Below are 19665 nucleotides of genomic sequence, written 5' to 3'. Positions count from 1 at the left end.
AGGTAATTAAATAGCTAAAGTATGCATTTGGATGTGTGCATGGGAAGTGGGTGACCTCCTTAACAAAACTTGTCACATGGATGGGTGGACCTAATTAGTTAGATATCTTCTCAATGAATTAGGGTATTAAGCTAAGATATTGTGTTTCCTATAGCCTAGGCATTAAACTTGGAAAACATTATTTCAAGAACCAATGTGAGAATATGCTCTAGGGAAAATAGGAATCGACGACTTATTCCCCCTCATTTCTCACTCTCATTGAGCCAAGTATGGTGTTTATTGCCTTGATTTTTTATTGATCACATAGTAGTATCCTCAAGTTGATGCTAGACTACCCTTTAGGTGATTTTAGTTGAGTCTAGGACCCCCAAGTAGATCCTCATGGATCAAGCCAAATACTCTGCCTACAAGATAGACCTAATAACTTTCTAACTAACTAAGCTCATGCGTTCCACGGGCTTTGGGAAGCATCACTTACAATATACAGCTAGGAGAGTATCAAATGTTACTCCCTTAGGTTTTTTCCCCAATGGATGTCTCACACAAATCCAAATAGATCATTCTTTTCGCACTATCCAATTACTAGAACTGGAGGTTCTGACTGTACAGAGTTGTGGCTGGGAGTCCTTTTGAGTCAGCAACCTGGCTGTTGGCAAGATGGATGGGTTAGGTTCGGTCATAGCAGCAGCTGGGCTGCTGCAGTCAGCTAGGCTGCGGAGCGGCGGGTTGACTTGGTCAGATGATGCCACTTGTGGTGGTGGCTGTTGTTTGGGACGATAGGTGTGTGCGACTCTCTTGGGCCGATGCGTAGAGGAGTCGGATGGTTGGGGTTCTGGACAGCATTGCGGCCTATGGTCTTGAGGCATCGGGGGACATGGGCTGATTAGACTTGAGGTCGGCGTAGGACTAGTGCTTTTGGTAGTAGGGGCCTTAGGGATCCACAGCGAGGCATTCCCCTCATAGTAGCCTTGTGCATGCAGGAGGATTTTAGGGACCCATATTTGCTTAATCATGTGGCACTTCCGGTGATTGCGTCTTGGTTTCCTAGATTTAGAGTTGCAGGTCTTATGTAGATATGCGCGTCTAGTCCTAGGCGGTTCTCGAGGCTGTTTAGGCACCCATTGGAAGCGAGGATGTTGGGGTTTTGCTTTGGTTGCTGCGACTTGCGGTTTATGGGAATCTGGGGGCGACGTGCATTACCCTCCTCCTTAGTCTTGCCTACGACTGTTTCTATCGGTGGCCCTGCAGATAGTGACGGTGTTACGAGGCCCTTGCTGAAAGCTGTGACAATGCGCATGTTGCCGATTGTTAGGTGGATAAGCTGTGACTCATATTCAACATTGCAGTGAGCCTGCTTTTTAAAGGTTCACTTGAGCAGTGACTCCATGCCTGTGTCCGTGGTACTCGGAAATACGTAGAACAGCATTGGGACAGTCTCAGACTCGATAGAAACGGCGACTCTGCATTTGCCGAGAAGTGCGTAAGATTGAGCCCCGTATGGGCTTAATTTGGTAGTTGTGGGATGAAGTAGTGGTTTGCCAAGTTGGATCCAATGCTTGTGCATTAAGACATTGAAATTTGCCCCCTCATCAATCTAGGTGTTGAAGGAGCACGTTTGCTTGGCAGTGACCGTGACAGGGAGGTAGGCGGGTTCCACAAGCTCCTCCTCATTCTCGTAGATTTCAGTAATTGTGGCTACTCGTATTTTGACAGGCGGTTTGACCATTGGTGGTGGCTCATGCAAAGGATGAGTGGGAGGGTAGTACTTCTTGACACTGCTGCCATTGAAGAAGCCTATTTCTTCATCATCCAGTGTCTCAAGCTCGACATTACCAGTTCGGCTAATTGCCCGAACCTTGAAGGGTCCGAGACCTCTGAATTTCATCTTTTGCTTATGCCCTTTAACTGAGTAGAGGAGCACTAAGTCACCCTGCTCAAACTCCCATTGCTTGACATGTTTGTCAAACCAGCTCTTCCGTCGGGCTTTCTCGCAGATAGCTGCGTGGGTGGCTAGAAGACGAGTCTCTGATAGGCGTTCCAGCTCGACCAAGTGTTGCGTCCATGCTTCCTTTCCTTACCATCATTCTTGGAGTGCTATTCTCAGGCTAGGGACGAAGAATTCTAATGGGAGAATGGCTTCAGTCCCATAGGTCAGCCTAAAAGGGGTTTGACCGATGGCCGTTTTATAAGCTGTGCGGTAGGCCCACAAGGCTGCCATCAACTTGTTATCCCAGTCACTTCGTGAGGCTGAGGCTACTTTAGTCAAGACGTTGATGAGAATTTTGTTGGTTGATTCCGCCTGGCCATTAGCCTGAGGGTAGTATGGTGAGGATTTGTGATGGATGATAAGAAAGGCGGATAGGAGATGGGCTATTACTTCGTTGATGAAGTGTGTTCCTTGGTCGCTAACCAATTCGATGGGGCAACTGAAGCGCGAGATCACTTGCTCCCATAAGAACTTGGCAGTCATCCTAGCATCATTTTTTCGTGTGGCTCTCACCTCTGCCCATTTCGTGAGGTAATCCGTGGCCACCATGATGTACTTGGCTTGTGAGTATTGCGTCGCGAGGCTGATGGGTCCTATGAAGTCAATCCCCCATTTTTCGAAGGGTTGGCGAGAAATAACAGGGGTTAACTCCATTTGATCCTTACGAATCGGGACTTTTGTCCATTGGCACTCGTCACAATGCTTGACGAATTGCTTAGCATCGCAGAAAAGTGTGGGCCACCATAGCTGGGACTGCAGCACCTTCCGTGTTGTCGTGTCTCCGCTAAAGTGTCCTCCTGCAATGCCGTTGTGCGCCTCTGAGAGCACATCAGGCATCTCATGCTCACACATGCACCTATGCAGCAATCCGTCTTGCCCCAGCCTATAGAGTTGGCTTGCAATCAGTTGGTAGGGCTGGATATTCAGGATCAAGTGCCTAAGCCATGCCCGTTCTATTGGTCGCTCGGGTAGTCCGTGCTTGAGGACTATGTCGTTTGCCCAGTATGGTGTCAGATCGGCTCTAAATAGGTCTCCTTTGCTGGACAGGTGGAATAAGTGGGCGTCAGGTAACTCATCCATGATGCCTTGTCCAGCGGCTTCTCCTGTGGGTATACGGGACATATGATCAGCCATGTAATGATGTTTTCCCTTTCGTACCACCACGGAGAAATCGAACTCTAGGAGCAGGAGGAGCCATCGAGCTATACGTCCTATAGCACAAGATTTGTTCACTAAATAGAGCAGGGCTTGATGGTCCACGAAGAAGGTGAAAGGGGTGGCCAACAGGTAATGCCGGAACTTCTTCACGGCGAACACCATGGCTAATCCCTCCCTTTCCGTTGTCAAATAATTCATCTCCGTTTCAGTGAGTTGCCTACTAGCAAAACTCACTGGGTAATCTAGGTTATGCTCACCAGGTTGGCACAACACTGCCCCCACGGCAAACTTAGAAGCGTCAATGTGTACGTGGAAGGTAATGGTCCAGTCTAGGGCTCGTAGAATCGGTGCCGTTGTTAGAGTGTTTTTCAATTCTTCGTACGCCCGTTGGCATGCCTCGGTCCACTCGAAGACAATTAGCAACTTGTACAATGGCCTAGCGATTAGTGTGTAGTTCAGTACAAACCGTTGATAGTATCCTGTGTGACCTAAGAAGCTTTGAACTCCCTTGTAATTACTTGGGGGTGGAAGGTCAATGATAACCCTGACCTTCGAGAAGTCCGTGGCAATGCCGTTCTTCGACACCATGTGTCCTAAGATGCATCAGTGCTTCACCCAAAACTGACATTTCAAGGGGTTCAGGGAGAGACGATATAAGCAGCACCGTTCAAAGACTGCACGGAGTTTGTTTGGGTGTTTGATCCAGGTCAAATGGACACACAGGTCATCGACAAAGACCTCTAATTCCTTGCGAAGCATGTCCTTGAAGATGGCACACATGAGGCGTTGAAAGGTGGCGGGGACATTGGTCAACCCGAAGGGCATGACTACGTACGCAAAGATGCCCCACTCAGCAAAGGCGGTCTTGTGCCTGTCTGCAGGATGCACTTGCACCTAGTTGTACCCTGAGAAGCCATCCAGAAAACTGTAGGCTTCCTTGCCTGCCACCCTCTCAAGCATGTGCTCGGTGTACGGCAAAGGATAGTTGTCTCTCTTTGTAGCAGCGTTCACCTTTTTGTAATTGACGCAAACACTCGGATTTTGCCGTTCTTCTTCATCACAATGACTATGGGTGATACCCAGTCTGTGTGCTCAATTTTGTAAATGAATCCAGCTCTCATTAGCTTGTCAATTTCCTCCTTGACAGCATGGGCGTGTTTTGGATTTATGGGGTACGGTCGCTGCTTGACCGGCGTTGCGTCCGACGTCATGGGTATGTTGTGAGTCACAACACTCGAATCTACCCCCCGTAGCTCTTCTAAGGACCAGGCAAATACGTCTATGAACTCTCGCAAGAGAGGGACAAGACTCAACTCTTCCTTACCAGTCAAGTCATCAACAATGAACACTGGTCGGGTATCTCCCCTTCCAGGGCTAGATTTACCTCCTTGACCTTGGTTGGTCCTTCGATCGGTTCGCTTGTCTGCCCTTGATGCTTGGCACCTAGCAGAACCACTACCCTATCCCCTTTTTTGAATTTAGTGAATCGCTTAGGGAGGTCCTGCGGCTTTCGCTGCCCTTCTGATCGTGTATCTTTGGGGTGCTTTGCCCTATCCTGCTGTGACCGTCTGCGTCTTAGGTGGGCCGGTAAGTCCCCCTTGGTGCATCTGGTCATGGGCAGCCTAGGGATCTCTGGGTCGCTATCTGAAATAACTTCCAATTCAGAGTCAAACCCTCCATCTTCGCTAGAAGAGGTGATCTCCCCTGGTGGCAGCAATTCGGATGGCGATTCAATTCTAACTATTAGTGTCGTTCCTGATTGGGCTAGGCCTGCTTGCCCCAGGTCTATGGCCCCCATATATTCCAACCACGCACGATCACATTCCATGCGCATGACTCCTTGCTCCAGTCTAAGGGCCTGCCTTTTCTGTGGCTTGGCGTCTGCTCGTATCTGCTCAATTTCTCGTCCATCAGTGTCGTATTCTATGGTATCCACTTCACCCTCGCTCTCATCACTGAAGGATTGGCAGCCTTCGTACTCATCGTAGGAATCTTTGTCATTCAACTGCCCATCGTCTCCTGGGGTTTGGAATGCCCCGTGTCGTTGGTCTGGAATCAGGGCCCAGTTATACATGAGGTTCAGCTCATGCACTCTGGTCCATTGCCACCTAGGATTCTCTAAGAGATCCTGGAGCAGTTTGAAGTTGGCAGCCGGGTTACCCGCTAGCTGGTCTGCTAGGTATTCCAGTACCCCTTGGAGTTCCCTTTTGTTGGATGGTACTTGGAAGGTAACAGGCTTAGGCTTTCCATGGAGGCTTGCTGCCATCATGTAGACGGGTGTAGAGAGTGCTTCGTTTGTCTTGCCAATTGTTTTGATGGCCTGCTCATATGCCTCATGGTATGAGAATGGCAGGTCCAGTGTAGCGAGAACGTGCATCCAATCCCGCTCGTCCTCTAGGCATGGGATATACTTAGTCAAGGACCCATAGGGTCCCTTGACCTGAGTGTTCCCTTTGAGCATAGCAGAGATGGCGTCTAGGTCGACTGGTGAGGTCTTCCAAGTGTCCATCTCTATTCTTATGGCGTCAGTTCTATTGCCAAGGAAGATCAGGCTGTTATCCCAATCTTCGATGACTCTAGCATTGCGCATCCAGGGTCGACCCAACAGGATATCATAGTCCACTCCCTTCATGACTATAAAGTCGACAGAGAACTGGACACCTGCGATCTTTACTGGCCAATTCTTCAAGACCCCGAATGGCTTCACTCTCATATCGTTTGCTAGCGTGACATTAAACCAAGCAGCTTCGATAGACGGATTTCCCCAAGTCTGTAGCACTGCGTGGCTAAGCACACTAACCCCGGCTCCCATGTCTACAATTCCCTTCCTTGTTGCATCACCCAGGGCTAGGACCGGCAGGACTGCATGCATCTAAGAGCCCTCCCAAAAGGCATTGATGTGCAAGGATTTAGGCACGGAGTGTAGCGTCAGACTTGGCAATTGTGTTTCTGCATCCTAGTCTTGAGGGTCTGCCGTGGCCTGCTCTTGCGATCCCTCGACCCACTGCTTAAGGTCTTGCCATAGGGCAGGGTGCTGCTTAAGCAGGTCCCCCAGGCTAAGTGTTACAGGCGTGGTTACTAATGTGGTCAAGAGGTTGTCAGACACTCGTCCTTCTCTTAGCCTAGACTGTCCTGGCCACTGGCCGCGGCTGTTTTGCGGTTCTGTTGCGTCTAGACATGGTCTCAGCGGCACTGCTTGTGGCACAGTGGCCTCGGCCGACTTAGGTTGAGGTGGCGACATTGGCGCGCTCATGCTGGAGAGATCATCGATCTCATCCTCTATGATGGGTTCAGCATCTTTGAGATGCTGCTGAGCCTTTCTCACCCATTCCTTCACCTTTTCTATGGCCTCTAATTGCCGCTTTGGATGCGGATATTCCCCTATCTTAGCGCTTCCCTTTTGGGCTGTTTTAGGGGCTGAAGTCTCTGCCTCTGCGTTTGAGATTTTCTTCCCATTAGGCAAGGTCATAGCACTGTCGGTCTTTAATGCGACCTTAGCTTCCGATCTCTTCTTTCTCCGCCTACGCCTTTTCTTTCCTACTGAGGTCGCGTCAAGATTGCTAGGTCTTTGTAGAGAGATGCCGACCTGCTTCATTTGGGCTCGGGTCATAACTCGCAAGGGAATAGGTGTGGCCTCCCCATCGGGGTTTTCAACACCAAAAAGCCCCAATGGGACGGATGGCAAATTAGCTGAACCGGAGGACGACTTCCGCTTTGGGCAGTCTATGAAAAGATGGGTGATTCCGCATTCTGCACACCTTTGGTCGGCTTTGTCCCTGTTTTGCTGCTCTCTTTCAGGGTAGCGTGATGAGACATGACCGGGATGTCCGCAAGTCCAACAAGTGACCGGATCCAGTGGCTGCCCTCCTAGGCCTCTACCCCGTCCTCGTCCTAACGCCATCACCGGCACGGGTCGATAATCCATGAGGACCATGTTGCCCTCGTCATCATGCGAGATGTAAGGGTATATGTAGGTCTCTTCGTCACTGGGCTCCTCCACGTAGTGTACAGGAGCGTCGCCCGGTGGGTGGGTCACATAAGGACCAGCGGTCTAGGAATGCCGGTAGGATTTATGTCCATTCTAGGGATAGCTGGTTTCATATCGTTAGGCGTAGGTAGGGCTAACGGGGCTCCCCTTCCGAAGAATGGCTGCGGCCTGTTGGCTGGATAAGGCCGGCCGTAGGGTTGTGAGTATGGAAGTCTTCATAGCAATCTGCAGTGTGCGGCATCGTGGCCGAACCTACCGCAGTTAGCGCAAGGTCTTGACCTAGGGTCTTGACACTCTGCTGGCAAGTGGTTTCTACCACAGTACGTGCACTAGATGTGCAGGTGCGTTGGTCGTCTCAACATGTCTTGTATTTTGGCTAATTCCATCTTGACCTCAGCCAACGTCTCGATGGTCTTCCCCTTATCTTGGGATGATGGGTTTGACCGCTCACTAGAGGTTGATGTTCGTTCTAAGCTTCGCGGATTAGTCTCTTCCAGAGTTGAGCTCCTAGAGCTTCGCTCTTTCAGCTGGTCATCGACTCTGATGGCTTCCTCAAAAACTCTGGCCACCACGTCCCGCTGCAAGCTTGAATTGCCTGCCAATGCCTTATATAACTCCTCATCTCTAGTTCCGCTGATGAATACAGTTGAAATTGCTCTGTCAGTCAGTCGCTCGCCTAAGGGGATTCTCTTAAAGAGACTTCTCACGTGGGTCACGTAGTCGCGGACGTCCTCCTTCTCCTTCTGTTTGACATTCATCAAGCGTACTAGCAGGCTGTCGGAGTATCTGGGCACGGCGAACCTCTTGACGAAGAGATCCTTGAGATTATTGAAGTTGGCTCGTTCCATGGCATCCAGGCTTATATACCACGTCCTACCATTATCGCTTAAGTAAAGTCCGAATGCTTGAGAACATTGAGTCTAATCATTGAGGCCGTTGGCTTCGCAGACTTGCTCAAATTGCTCAACGAAGCTGTACGGATCATCATGCGGTTGGTACTTGTCGAGTTGCTTGGCAACAATCGGTATTTTGGCCTGGCTCTTTGAGCCCTGGTTTGCTCCTAATCCTGCAAGCAGAGACATCGCTAGTGCAGTGGCACTCTGCTCTACTGCGATGTTATCGAGCAGCTGTTTCATGAGGAGCTCACTCAGCGTCAGGTCTCCCTCTAGTGCTCTCTCATGGTCTGTTCGGTTCCGGCTAGCCAAGTTCAGCACTCGCTGCACCTCATGAAGCTCCATGCTTTGCCTTTGGCTCCTAGCTTGTTGGTCCCTATTATACTCAGCTATGCCTTGCAATGCCTTGCGGGCTAGCCTTCTCTCCTCCTCTAGGTCTGCAATGATTGCATCTGTCGTCCTGCCACAGTGCTCATACCGGGCGTGTGCATCGTAACTGCTCACCATCTGTTGTATAGCATCTGGGAATACACTCACATTGAGCTCCTCGGTAGAGCGATGGTCTGAGCTTTCTTTCGTCATGGTCGAATTCTTGCGCCTTGCTGCACTGTCAATCAGGTTGACTAGTCGTGACAGATCCTTGTCGTTGGCGCTCCTTGCTTGGTTCTACCTTGCACTTCGCGCGTTTGTCTATGTCTTGGGTCCACTCCTATTGGTGGGTTTTTTGAGCTATTTATCTGAGTGAGTTCCTTTAATTACTGAATACAATTCTCAACTTATGGTCACTCGTGAGTGCTGCAAGTAATTTCCTAGCGTCTTACTCACTCCCGCTTGTTTCGGGCCTGATAGGCTTTGTTACTCAAGTCCTGGCCGTTCTAATGGGTTCTAGGGTCTGCGCTACTTCTCATTGTTCACTAGGGGGTAGGTCACTGGGGAATGCTCTAGTGTGTCCCTTGGTCTTGACTCCTACGTCAGAGACTACCTACAAGGCGTTCACCACGTCGTCCTGGAGCAGGTTGCTCTTCGAGTCGCTCGTGGGAATCAAGTTTTGATGTTTTCCCTTTTTTTTTCCGACTCTGGAAATTAGATGTCCGATTTACCAGTGGTCCGGTTCTGGGAATCGGACCAGGTGTGCCAGAGTTGAGTGGTAGTCTCAGAGTCCGAGTGTCCGATTTTCAGAATCGGATGGCAAGTGTTCAATGAATCGAACAAGGGTGGTCCGATTCTAGCTGGTCCGATTTTGGGTGGTTCGATTTTGGGTGGTCCGATTCGTCCAAATGGTCCGATCGGACAGGGTGGTTCGATTTCTAAAATCGGACGGGTTGGTCCGAGTGTTCGATTCTGGTGGTCCGATTATGGGCGGGTCCGATTCTAGGACTCGGATCGGGCAGGTGATCCGATTGCAGACGTGTCCTAATTCATCCGATCGGACAGGGTGGTTCCGAGTCCAAGCGTTCGAGTCTTCGAGCGTCCGAATCGAACAAAGTGGTCCGATCGGACAGGTTGTCCGAGTGTCCGAATCGGACGGGTTGTCCGAGTGTCCGAATCGGACAGGGTGGTCGGATCGGACGGTTGTCCGAGTGTCCGATTCTGGGAATCGGACACTGAGTCGGGCGTCCGATTCTACCGGCCCGACGAACTTGCGAGCACGGATTCGCCCAAAGATCTCCAGATATCTATTACTATTGACCACGAAATTCACAAGTAATGGGTTTGGAGTGGTGCGGGAGAGATCTATGTACCTAAGGATCGCCGAATGCAACGTCACTCCGTGCCCTGGTTGATTGAACAGTCGCCCAAGATCGCTCTCTCTCTCTCACTCTCAGCTGGTTGCAAATGAGGATTCCCTTGCCCTTCCAGAACTTATACCCTGCTAGTCATTCCCTGAACACTACAGATCACTCTCCTAGCGTTTCCTACACATTTACATGCGCATTTACTCCATTTTTCCCCTGTTTTCCCCAATTTTCTCCCTGTTTCACAGCAGCAACCCTCTGCCTCTCGGGTGTGATTTCCTACTGTTAACCTACCCTAAACACAACATAAATCGAAAGAAAAACACTGAACTAATTTCTCCATGTTTTCCAATCATCAAACAACCAGAATATCCCAAAATACTTACCTGTTCTGAAGATCGAAAACACCCAACTTCCTACCTATCTCAAGCTCTGTTTCGGGGATGAATACCCTACTTCGATGCTCGATATGAGGCGCGCAAGTGCTCAAGCTTGAATCCATTGGTCTCGGCAACAAAACCAAAATGTGGGAGCTTTCGCTCAACCGCCAAGACCCACGGACCGCTTATTGTTTCAAGCGTTGCAAGCAAGCTCTAATGGCTATCTCTCACCTAGCCGACGTGCCGTCGATCCTACAAGTGTTGTGAGCTTACCTTGATGCCCGATCAAGTACCCTCCTCTCTCTTGCACTCCAATAGCTCCACGATCCTTGATGCTAGCTCAAGCATCCTCAAGCCTCCTCCATCTCCAAGCTCCATCCTCCATAGCCGCGTGTGCAAGAGAAGAAGAGAGAAGAGAAGAGAAGAAGAGGAGAGGAGATGGTGAAGAGCTTCACCCTCTTGATCCCTCACTCTCACACACACTCACTTCCTCACACTCTCACACTCCCTCTCTCAAGAGCACACACAAGCAAGGAGGAGAGAAGAAGAGAGGAAGAAGAAGAATCTTTTTGCCACACACCAAAGAATGAGCTTCCCATTCTCTTTTTTCAACTTTATATACAAAGCCCTAAATCCTTTTTGGGCGGTCATTCCTCTTTTACATGGCTGGCCGTAGCCTAGGCCCTTTTTCCCATTTCCCACCATTCTAATTTATCCTATTCCCAACTAATGCCTACACTTTGCACAGGAGCGAGCCTGGCACTCTTTTACACATATTCGAGGGTGCTTCCACATTTTAATGGTGCGCCTTTTTCCTCTTTCGTTGCCTTGGCCCAACACCGAAGCTTCCTGTGGGTCGTGTCCGATCATTTGAGTTTTTCAAGGATTGGTTGCCGGTCAAGGCGCCTTTTTCTGTTTTTTATCTTTTTCTGCTTTTATCCTGTGCTTTTTTGCTATTTTCTCTTCTTTCCATTTTCCGCTCCTTTGTGCTGCGGAACCACGGTCGAAAACACGATAACACTATATATCTAGATGGTTATTGCATGTAAACTTCATCTTGCAAGTCTACATTTAGGAAGAATTTTTTACATCAATTTGGTGTAAGGGCCATCCAACAAGAGCAATCACAAGTCTAACACATCATCTTTGCAATTGGAGAAAAAGTTTGATCATAATGTTCATTGTAAGTTTGAGAAAATCCTTTATAACACATAAGCTTGCTTTGTATCTATTGATTGTAACACCAACATTCAACTCAAGTTTGTAAATCCACTTACATCCAATATCCTTTTTACCCTCTAGTAGATCATCAAGTTCCGATGTATTGTTATCCATATCTTTATCCATGGTTAATTCATTCTTCCTTCATGCATGCTTCATTGTATGATTGAGGTTCAGTGTGATGGAAGAAACTTTTGACATGAATGTTACATGTGATCTTTGAAGTGCTAGTTGTATGGAAATTTTTGTTGCATTCTTTGGTTTTTTTTCTAACCACATATCAACATTAGAAGAAGCTACATTTTCTAAAATATGGTTTCCATGTGAGTCACCTTTGTGATAAGAACTTGATGTGGTTGAATATCACCTATCATTTTCATCTCAAAAGCAACATCTCTTGAGATGGAAAACTTCTTGGATCATACAATGTGTAACCTTTGGAAATAATTGAGTAACTAGTAAAGATACATTATTGAGATTTAGGATCAAGATTTCTTCTCAACTTATCATCAATATGCATATATGCAACACAACCAAACACTCTAAGATAAGATAAATTTAGTTTTTTTCATGTATATGTTTCTTCAAGATTAAGATTGATAAGTGCTTATGTGGGAATTTTGTTGATGAGATATATTGACCAATGAGCATTTGGAAGATTAGCATAATTCAACATAGATCTAGCATGCTCAACAATAACTATGCTCTTCCTCTTTACAACCCCATTTTGCTTAGGGGTGTAACTTCAAGTGTATTATCTTTTTATACCATTTTTAAACAAAATTCATCAAAATTATTTGGGATGAACTCCCACCCTCCATTTGATCTTAAGACCTTGGTATATGCATTATATTCCTTCTCCACCATTGCAAACATGCTATCATTTACATTGATATTGATGAAGTCTTGAGCTTGGGTTGCTTTACTATCTCAATGATTGTTTCTTTGTTCACCTCCATGAGCTAATCTTCCTTCTTCATGTGTAACAATCTTTCACATGTTCTTTGTCATTTTTAGAGTTTGCATCTTGATACATCGCACTTATTTTTGTTAAGCTTGCTTGCATCATCGAGTAAGGAGATGTTACTTGGAACCATTTTAGATGATGAGGAACTTGAAAAGATTGCATTTTTTGAAGGCATGTGGAGAAAACATTCTAGGAATAACCTCTAGCCAAGAGCTAAGAAGAATGCCTCTAGCCTCTTTCTAGTTTGGATGAAAAAGAGAGTGTGCTAATTCTAAGTTGAAAACTTAAGATGACTAATATGTAATACCAATATAAAATTTTGAGAATGTGGTGCCCAATACTTCAACTAACTCACTTGAAAGTAGATTATAAGAAGTTAACAAAATGTTGATTATAATAATTTCACAATCAAGTAGATTGTAGTAGAAGCAATTAGTGTAACAATAGTAGAAGTAACTCGGTACCCTTGAAGAGACAACACATTGATAGAATATGAGTGATACAATGATAAGAGATATCAAACAAGTATGCTCACACTTCCTTAGTCTCTTACTCTCATATGTAATCCCCCACATAATGCATTGAGACTAACTCAATATATATAATAGCGAATGTGGCAGACTGATTTTCTGCTTGAAATTACATATCAATAAATGCTAATATAGTATTAGTGAAAGTAAGCCTTTTGTGCTTCTCTAACTGCCTCACTACTAACAAGAACTCCTAGAACGGCTGCCTAGCAGGCTAGCAGAACAGGGCCACTGGACTTCCTTCTAAAACAGGTCTTTCGAAGCCTGACAATGTCTTTACAGGAGGCAATGACTACTCCGACCTCCCTCAAACATACTTAGCCTAAACCTGGGACTTCATGCCTTGGTTGCCGGTCCCCAACAAAAATATATCCCCTCGACAAGTACAAATACACGTATAACAGGAAAGAAAGGTACTCGTAAAGGAGAGGTATCACCTGGATTGGCCACAAGAAGCTTCCATCGCAGCAAAGGCTCCTCCAGGCTCCACCAAATTCCACGAATCACCAAACCTGTCTAGCACAACACTTAAAACAAACACCCGATTAAACGTACCCGCACTAGACAGGGGAATGGCCCTCTTGGCCTAATGAAAGCAAACACTTCACCACAAAACTAAATCGTCCCTCTTGGCCTAATGAAATAAAACATGACTATGCATAACATCCTCCTGGAAATAACTATGATAGACATCAAAGCATAACATTCCCAGGGGAACAGAGGCTCGTAGCCCTAAACTAGGTGCATTAAATTATGATCCATCCCTCCTGCGTATATCGCAAGAGGTGTTCGCATCACATGTCGTCTAATCAGTCTATGGGTCCGAGATAATAAAGGCAGATGAGTCTCGCTTACCCTCTGCATCACCCAGATCAACCATCATCTGCCAAAGAGGGCATGTTCAGAAAGCATACCCCACAAACGACCAGGTCTTGTCTCACCATCAATAGATATATCGGGACAAGGGCCGCAATTAAAGAAGAGGTCTTCTTCATACGCAAAATTAGCCAATGAATCGGCAAACTGATTCCAGTTTCGTGGAATCAGCTGAAAAGACACTCTATCAAATTCGTCTAGCAGGGCTATGGCAGTATGATGGTACATGCAAAGGATGGGGTTTCGTACCATGTACGTCCCATTGAGTTGATTTAAAACCAACTGAGAGTCCCCTTTCACCAATAACTGGCGGATACCACCCTTCGTTGCAATATTCAAACCCATAATCAGGGCTTTGTATTCTGCCATATTATTGGTAAAATTCACCCCGAGATAAGTAGCTAACTTCATGACAATGCGTCGTCGGGGGTCTTGGATGACAACTCCTACACTTCCTTTTTTGCATGCACCCCTGGATGCCCCATCAAAGTACAAGGTGTACGTCCATAAAGGGTTTACATATCCTGCCATCCGGAACTCTACTCGTAATTATGGTAATCGAAATTCAGCATATTCAACGGGTGGACTGTAGGCTCCATCCCTCCATCATCATTGAATTCAACAGGGATGCTAGTCAAAATTTGTAGGCAGTGATGGCAGAAGACCTTGATCTCCCAAATAAATGTCCCGCCTTCTTGCTCAATCACCTTATATCCTTTGCTCCACCAAATGAGCGTTCCCTGATGATACCTCTGTTCTAAATATGGGTGTTCTAAATAAGGGATCAGAAGACCCATCAACCTCTACCACGATTTCCTTGCAGATGTTTGATCGATCTCGCCTAGACCTGCAAGGCAATCATAGTATTAGTGCAATCAGAAATAATAAGGCTTAATCTTATTAAGATTAACCTTATTTTTAAATTCTATCCCCTCAAGGTCAGCTAACAAGATTGTGGACTTATTCTTTCCTATTCTAACGATCCTATAGGGCCCATCCCATTTGGGCTCTAGCTTGCCTGGAAATAATTCACGTCGTGCGTCATAATACAGAACAAGCTGTCATTTCTTGAAGATGTATTTCTTGGCTTTAAGGTCGTGTAGTTGCTTCATTCGGCGCTTCGCCACTTCTTAGTGCAATAAGCTCTGTAGCTTAAGCTCATCTAAATGTGCCAGTGTCGTCAAGCGCTCAAAAAGTGCGTCTTCATCGCTCAAAGAATGATTGATGGCAAACCGAATAGTCGGCAGCTCAATCTCTAAAGGCAAGACACACTCCTCCCCATATACTAACTTGAACGGGGTATGGCCAGTGGCTCGTTTGAAAGTCATATTATAGGCCCACACTGCCACGTATAACTTTTTATCCCAATCCCGTTTCTTTTCCGATACAATTTTGGACAGGATGCCCACAAGCTGCTTGTTGGTGCTTTCAAATTGCCCATTGGCTTGAGGATTATATGGGGTTGTCTTGTTATGCTTGATTTGCCACATCTCTGTCAAACCTTTAATCACCTTATTCAGGAAATGGGTTCCGCGGTCCGACACTAATTCTTTCGGCGGACCAAAACGGCATATTATCTGCTCTAAAAGGAAACTAGCAGTTTCTTTAGCATCATCTTTCCTTGTTGCACGTGCTTCTGACCACTTTGTGAAGTAGTCAGTTGCTACAATGATGTACCTCTTTTGTGTAGTCGACGACAGAGTAATAGGACCCACAAAGTCTATTCCCCACTTCTCAAATGGAAGTATCGCCATAATAGGGGTGAGTGGTCATTTCCTATTCTCTCGACTATCATGTCGTTGGCAAATATCGCATCTCTTAACATATGCAAACGCATCCTGGAAGATGGCAGGCCACCAATAACCTGCTCTTAAAGCCTTTTGTGCTGTAAGCCGTCCAACAAAATGGTCACCGCAAGCAGAATCATGGCACTCTTCCAAAATGAATGGCACCTCGTTAGGCATCACACACCGGCGATAGATATCATCAACCCCTTGCCGATATAATGTACCTGCGATCAAAGCAAACTTTAGCGCTTGCTGCTTAATTTTCCTTCTCTCAGCTTTAGATAATTTAGATCCCGCCTCTCCCGTCGATAAATAATGCGTTATTGCAGCATACCAGGAGGGAATAGATGCCGTGTCTATTTTAAATAACAACTCCATATCACTACCTTCAGCCCACAGATTCTTTCGGCTCCCCAAAGTCCACTAGACATTCCACGATGCCTTGCAACCTTGGTGGCTTACTCCTAATTTCATAATCAAATTCCTGCAAAGTGATCAACCACTTTGCTAGACGATCAGGCGGCTGTAGCTTATTCATCAATAATCGAAGTCCCTCCGCCTTGGTATAAAGCACGACTTTCTCATAGAGAATGTAATGCCTGAATTTCTTGGTCCCAAAGACCATCGCTAGACACAACTTCTCCATGTAGGTATAATTGATTTCGGATACCCCCAGCTTTCGGCTAGCAAAAGCGATCGGGTGGTACCACTTCTCTTCCCAAATTTGGGCTAAACAACAGCAGCTGATACTATACATGGTGGCTGCTGAAAATATATAGAACACCTCACCTCTTTTAGGTGCTTTTAAAATGGGCACTCTTGCTAGCTCTTGTTTCACATCCTCGAATGCTACCTTACAAGGGTCACCCCATACAAACGAACAGCTAAAGGACAATAAATTTGTAAGCGGCAACGTTCTTTCTGCTAAGGCGTTGATGAATCTACGGTAGTAACCAACCGAAGATAGAAAGCTATGAACTTCTTTCGGAGTGCGTGGTGGACCCATGGCAACTATAACTTTAACCTTCTCGGGGTCTGTCGCAATTCCTACCGAACTGACCACATGACCCAGCAATAGCCCATAAGGTACTCCAAAAACACACTTCTGTGGGTTTAGGACGATGCAAAATTGTCTACAACGCTCGAAGCATTTTCTTAAAATGATCAACTGCCTTCCTCTCACGGTGGCGGCCCCTAAGTCATCAATAAACACCTTCAACTCTTCAGGGGATATGCCACTGAATGTCTTATTTGCTGTTCGTTGCCACGAACCAGGCGCATTGCATAAACCAAAGGCCATCACATGGTACGCAAAAGTACCAAATACAGTAATAAAAGTTGTTTTCAACTTGTCCTCTTCTGCAATTGCCATTTGTTGTATCCTGCAAAGCAATCCATGAACGAATATATCTCCCTACCCGCTAATTGATCCAAAATCTGGTCAATAAATGGCAACGGGTTGTAGTCCTTAACTGTCTGCTTATTCAGCTCCCTAAAGTCTACACATAATCGAATTTGATTATTCTTCTTCTTTCTGATCACAACTAGCGAACACCATTCCGTGTGTTGCACAGGAAAAATCAAACCTGCTTTCCGAAGCTTCTGTAACTCTTCAAACAGCCCGTCCCTCAGTTCGAAAGGCATACGCCTTACTTTCTGTCGTACAGGACGACTGCCCTCTTTCAATGGGATTGTATGGACAGCAAGACTAGGAGGAATGCCTCTCAACTCATCATAACTCCAGGCAAAGATATCACAGAATTCCTGGATCAGGGCCACATAGTCCTCCCTTTCTGCTGTGCTAAGCATAGAACCTAATTTGATTGGCCGCGAATCATCAGGCGTACCAAGGTCTAGCTCGATAATATCTGCATCTCTTATACGATCTTGGCCCTCTATTGGCTCGTTCAAAGTAATCTGATAGATGTCTTCCGTGGTGGATCCCTCTTTGGACTCATCACTCGATGATGTCTCAGTGGCAGATAAATCTTCTAATGTCTCCAATTCTGTAGAAGATAGAGGAGCTCTCTCACTCTACGGGGACTTAGGATACGCATCAACCACCACACGCTGGGCACCTCTGTCGAATATTAGTCGACCAGCGGGTATATCTACCTGGCAGTCTGCTTGTTGCAAGATCCAAGGTCGTCCGAGTAATACTTGGTAACTTGGACGGCCTGCAAAACAAATCACCCTAAAGTCCAACAGGCATTCTACATTTGCAACAGTGACATGGACCTTAGTAATGCAGCCTTCCGGCTGTCTCAAACTATCATCTGCCATTCTGAGAATTGTGGAGGTATCTTTCTGGATCGCAAGACCCAACCTTTCCCCATCAAATCAGAACTCATAATGTTAACAGATGATCCCGTGTCGACAATGGCATAATCTACTAATATTCCATCGACATAGGCTACAACCCTTGGGCAATGCTTCTCAGCATGCTCGAACTAGTCATCACCAACTCGCGCAATACCCAAAGGTTCTACGATATACCCGGTACGTAGGATCTTTCTAAATTCCTTGCGTACTCCTGGGGAAAGCTTAATAAGCTGTAAAAGATTCACATTCGGCTTGACTTCGCAAAGAGAGCTCGCCAAATCGAATTCATGATAGTTTGATAGAGCTCGCTTTTCACGCCAAACCATCCGCTCTTTAGGTCGCTGAACCGGATTTATTGCCTCTTTTTTAACTTTCACCTTCTTCCTTGGTGGTTCCTTATCGGCTTTACTTTCTACGCGCTTCAAAGGTCCCCCTTCCATGGCAGGATCCAAAACTTGCGTTCCTTTGTCGCCTTGTTTAGGGTTTCCGTCGACAGGCTTATCCTTGTTGGCTTCTCTACCCTTTTGACCTCTTGTAAGAACAGCTCGCAGATTAGAGGTTTCAGCATCATTAACGCATACAGTCTCAATCAAACTAACCCCACTACCATTGGGTAGCTCCTCCATTGTAGTCTTTGGTCGTTGAAGTATTTGTTTAGGCCCATCTTCTCACTGGGAATCATTTCCTTGCGCACGATGATTAACAGGCCCTGGTTGCCGACTTCCTCGCTGGAGGGAACTGATCTTACTCCAGCAAGTAGCTGCTAAATGGCCGGATTTTCCACAAATGTCGCACTTAACATTTGGGCAATTTCTTGGATAGTGCTACCCACCACACCATTTGCAACTAAACCTCGAAGGTGCATCCTTCTCTGGATATCTACTTCCTATCAAATTTTGTTGTTTTTTAAGGAAGTTGACATCAACGGCTATTTGCCGATACTGCTCCGTAATCATGTCGGTATAATGCTTCATCATGTCCTTAACCTTGCCAAGAACATTGGAAGCGCTCGACTCATAGCCTTGGTCATTACCATGTCGTTCCATCGGCCTAACAATTTGATTAGGCACTGGTTGTTGAGCCACAGGGATGGTATTAGAATTGACCGCCTGGCCCCCACCATTTGGAGCCATTAGACTGCCCGTAGGCATCGACATGCTAGGGGGAGCTGGTAATAAAGGGACATTCTGCATCATGTTTCCTCTCCCATTAGGGTTAGCCATCGCTATCCCTTGGCCACTACTGCCATTGGCCATTGCCATATTGTTTCCCAATACTAAATCCATATTCGAATTGCCTCGAGAAGCATAGGCTGCTTGTAGTCGGGACTCCACCTCTTGTGCTCGTGTAATGGCAATATCTATATCCCCCAAGGGGACACTACTCAACTGCAATTGGATGTTAAAGTCCAAACCATGTAGGAAATATTGCAATTGGGCAGCTGCGGGGATAGGAATAGAGGTGTCCAACTTACGGAAAACCTCTTTTATTTTCTTCGCATAAGCACGAATATCCTCGTGTGGTTCTTGGCGGGTCACGTTGAGTACACGCAACCAATATTGCCCACCCCTTTCAGGGGCAAACTCCCTTCGAAAAGCTCCATAAAATGAATCAATATTCAATATGGTTCCAGCTTCTAAACCATGATACCATATGGCAGTTCTTCCTTTGAGAGTCATGTTGAAGAACATCATCAAATGTCCTTCTTCTTGAATGCGACAGTTAAACATCAGCTTTTGAAACTCCCTAATGTGGATATAGGCTGCACCATGACGAGGATTGGATTTGCACTAGGAATAAGGGACGGTGGGGTTACACCT

Source organism: Lygodium microphyllum, chromosome 21 (genome assembly GCF_053477565.2).
Source record: "Lygodium microphyllum isolate KBCC chromosome 21, Lygodium_microphyllum_v1.1.10, whole genome shotgun sequence".
NCBI lineage: Eukaryota > Viridiplantae > Streptophyta > Polypodiopsida > Schizaeales > Lygodiaceae > Lygodium > Lygodium microphyllum.
The sequence above is the reverse complement of the archived record's forward strand: the minus strand, read 5'-3'. Positions refer to the sequence as shown.